The sequence below is a fragment of the Neomonachus schauinslandi genome, chromosome 3 (assembly GCF_002201575.2).
Source record: "Neomonachus schauinslandi chromosome 3, ASM220157v2, whole genome shotgun sequence".
Taxonomy (NCBI): domain Eukaryota; kingdom Metazoa; phylum Chordata; class Mammalia; order Carnivora; family Phocidae; genus Neomonachus; species Neomonachus schauinslandi.
In genome coordinates, this window is record NC_058405.1 from 20,718,118 (window position 1) to 20,722,897 (window position 4,780).

Below are 4,780 nucleotides of genomic sequence, written 5' to 3' on the forward strand. Positions count from 1 at the left end.
TTTCTTTCTTTCTTTCTTTCTTTCTTTCTTTCTTTCTTTCTTTCTTTCTTTCTTTCTTTCTTTCTTCCTTCCTTCCTTCCTTCCTTCCTTCCTTCATAGGTTCCATGCCCAGCATGGAGCCCAATGTGGGGCTTGGACTCATGATCCAGAGATTAATACTCGAGCTGAGATCAAGAATGCTATCAACACTTAACCAACTTGAGCCATCCAGGCACCCTTCTTTGTTTATTTTCTAATTCTTCATTAACACAGCTAAACTCCTTTTTTTTGTGGTTGTTTGTTTTTTGAGCTGGCATTTTTATGTGATAAGTTATTCTTAATGGCCGTTCACTTACCAACATTAGAGATTTAATTTCCCTGGGAATTTTGACTTTTCTTATTAATGTTTATTAAACTCAATAAGCAATCAGAACATGGTCATTTGAAATATAAGAATTAATTATCCAACTTATTATTTCCTCTGGAAGAAGGCAAAAGAGTAGCAACCAATTTTCTCAATACTATATCATCAGGCAAACTAGTGAACTTTAGGGTAGGAGTTTATCAGATGGTATTTCTCTTTATTACATACGTGACAGAATTTTATCACTTAAACATTAAATTGTGAGTTGAGCTAGGGCCCTAACCAATCTATATTTTGTCAGCACACAGTTTCCCCGCTCATCTAGACTTGGTTGGTCACGGGTATATTTATATGGGACTTCCATATATATTATGTGGGAAAAAGAAATGAAAAAAAAAACAAAAAACCAAAAACTACATCTAAAAGACTTTAGATTTCTGGATAGTAAGCAAAAGGTTATCCAGGAGAGAAAGTAAATAAAATCAAGCTAAAATCGATCATTTCAATTCCATCCATATTTCATTCTCGTTCATAAAGTGTTACATAAGCCAGGCAAGCCTCCTTAGAATGCAGAGATTTCTGCATATCACATCATGAAACTCTGGTTGCAACTCTCTCTCTCTCTCTATATATATATATATATTTAATGTTTGCATAATTTTTTCCTTGATAGTCATTCTGGCTGTTTAAATCTCATCTCTCTATAATGCACATACTACATATTTTCATGGGTTAATTTCCTCTGAGTGTCTTATATAAAGTGGAATAGTGAACCAAAAATGTAGTGCATTATTCAAATCAAGTGCATTTTTCACCAAATTCCAAATTAATGATGAAAAAGAATATTTATTTAGAGAAAGGTATGGTTATGCAGATTTGATATTATTTTATAAAGAATATAGTAAGTACAATTATTTAAAAGAATCAGAACATAATGATAATAAATTGAATTTCGAGTATAGCAAATGTTAAAATAAAAATTTTGAAATCAGCCTGATGGCACCTTATTGGAAACTGAAAATAATGATACAATTTTTTTCCTTCCACCCCATATATGCAATATTCCAATTTGAGTTTTTAGAAAGGATACCGATATACATCTCAGGAAATTTCAGTTTACTTCAAACAGTTTGCTAGATATGATACTACAAACAAGTTTGTTCATTATGTTTGCAATTTTTAACACATAATATTTCTATTAAAAGCAAAGTGACATATAATAAAAACAGAGGGCTAGCAAAACTACTTACTTGAAAGCATTTACCCTTGAGTATTTTTTTTTTTTAAAGACTTTATTTATTTGACAGAGAGAGACAGAGTGAGAGAGGGAACACAAACAGGGGGAGTGGGAGAGGGAGAAGCAGGCTTCCCGCAGAGCGGGGAGCCCAATGTGGGGCTCGATCCCAAGACCCCGGAATCATGACCTGAGCCGAAGGCAGACGCTTAACGACTGAGCCACCCAGGCGCCCCTACCCTTGAGTATTAATTATCATTCAAACTTAGATAGTCATCTCACAGATTAATTCTATTTAAGTTGCAAAGTCATACAGAAGTTCTTGCTGAAAGCTTTAAAGCATCCATGTAAATTTATTTACTTTCAAGATGAGGGTAAACTTCTCCCTAAGATCTGGAAATAAGTTTTCACTTACTACAAAGAAAGAACGGCATAGGAAATGAACTTAAAAGAGTCGGGGATACTCAGAGAAAAGTAAGTACTGAATGATGCAGCTATACTGCGACAGAGATAGAGGAACCAACATGACTATGGATTTGTTTTTCTGATATGCTTTATGGAGAATGTACCTTGAAAGCCAATTTTGAAAGCAAAAAAAGACTGGTGGCCCTATAAAAAGTTATGTTACTAGTGCTTTAAAATTTATGAAGTTATTCTTACTATACATATGTTCCTTCGCATATGAACATTTTTGGCAAGCGGTTGCATGTTGAAACAACTACGTAAATTTTGCACTGTGATAAAACACATACATTTAGAAAAATTATTGATTATAAAACCCAACTACATCGATTGAGCTGGAATTAATAATAGAACAGATGTTATGAGTTCTTTACCAAAATAAGTATTTCCAAAGTTGCAAAGAAATTAATTCAAGAATTTGTAGCTTTAGCATGCCTAATAGCTATAGTGAAATATCTTGTCATCAGCAGTGAACTAATGGTCATTTTATTTTTGAACCTAACATGCTTTAGGCAAAATCCTTGTCAGCTTTATCCTCTTTAAGTTTAATGGCTACTTGTAGCTGGAAGCAAGCCGCTACTAATTAGTTAAACTCAACAAAGTTAACATCTAGCCTTTTAACCTGCATTATTATTATTATGTTATTACTTCCGTATCTAACCAACTGCCTGGTAGCTGTGATCAAATAAAAAAAAAATCTTTCACAGATAGTTCTTAAAAGGAAGATTTAATCTCTGAATATTTAAGAAGTTTCTCCATTTTCAATAACAATTATATCTTGTTTCTACATAAAATATCACCATAAATACTATTTCAGTCAGGAAAAAAAGAGGTGATTTAAAGTAGGCAACAAAGATGATATTTTATACACACAAATTCATTACAGTTATTCTCCTATGAAATATATGTAAAATTTAAAAGCCAATACTTCCACAGAAGTGTTTATTAAAGAGAAAACATATAAAAATTGTGTCACGGGATGAATTTCTTCAAGTTATATGAAGTTGTTCATACATAGCAGCCTATTAATGAGTAAAAAGTATTTAAAAAGCAAATCCTCAGCTACTGGAGCAGAGAATGTTTATTAGTATTACTTGAAAAAAGAACAACATATTGTTTTCTATCAGCTGGAGATAATAGTTTCATTATCAGAGATAATCAGCAACCTGCTGCACATTTCCAAAGAAATAAAGTGTAACATATTCTTCTACAGGCCAATCCCAGATCACAAAGCAAAGAAGAAATGGGAGGAGGAGAAACAAGAAATGAGGAGAATTTACAAAATAAGAATTGATAAAAGAACATTGATTATTAAAAGCATGAATTTTTAAATCAGTATAATTATTTACATCATTGTGAGGTCTGTACTACAACACACTTCACTTACTGCATAAGTATTAACAATGTATTTCCTTTATTATTAATTATATTTATATTTATATTATAATTATATTATATCTATATTATGTATATTATATCTACATTATAAAAATAACAATATCTAGTTATAATTATTAATAAGAGTTCTGAAAAATTTAAGGATCCTATTAAATGATTTATGCAAAAGCAAACAAATTGCTCAGTTTAAAGACAACTTACACTAGAATTTTATTATACACATAATTATGTATAAAATAACTATATAGAAAACTATAGTTGTTATTCCATTATGGGACTCTAATAATTCTCAAATTAAAAAATGAAAACAAATAAACTTTCTTTAAATGTTTAGATTTGAAACAACTCATATTCAGAATGCTTATCTCAAACAAACCCTTTTATTTATGCTTTGCCATGCAATTATAAATACTTGAAAGTAATTAAAACATTGAAAAATTAGCAAAAAATAAAAAGTATGAGAAAAACAAGTAAAACTTGGAAGTAAAAAAAATAAGCAAAATTAAAAACTCATTGGAAACAACATAGGAAATAATCAGTACTCAAAATACATCAATAAAAATTATCCTATCTGAATAAGAAAGAGAAAAAGGAAAGGAAAAGAAAACAGTCCCAAAAGTTTGTCAGATAATATAAAATACATAACATTTATGTCTTCAGAGGCCTAGGAGGAAAAGAGAAAAAGTGTTGATCTTAGAGAAAGTAGTAGAAGACATAAAGGCTAACAATTCACATGTTTTATGAAAGTCATGAGGCAACAGTCTCCAGAAGCAGTGCAAACCCCAAACAGGAGAACTTGCCCACCTTCTCCCTCCAGCTCACCTCAATAATAAAACCACTGAATAATGTGAATTTATACACTTATATATTGTGAAATAATTACCACCATAGTCAGCTAACACCTCCATTATATAACATAAATTACTGTTTCTTTTTTGTAGTAATATTTAAGATGTACTCTCTTAGCAACTTTCAAGGATATAATACAATTAGTATTATTAGCTATAATCACTATGCTGTATTTTAGATAGCCAGAACTTATTCATTTTATAATCGGAAGTTTGTACCCTTGATCAGCATATCCCCATTACCGCACCCAACCCTCAGTCCCTGGTAACCACCAGGCTATTGTTTGTTTTTACCAGTTTGGCCTTTATAGATTTCAAATATAAATGATATCAAACAGTATTTACCCTTCTCTGACTTACCTTATTTAGTAAAATGTGCTCAAGTTTTATACCCGTTTTGCAAATGGCAGGATTTTTTTCTGTGTTATGGCTGAGTAATATTCCACTGTATATATATATATATATATATATATATATATATATATATATATATAT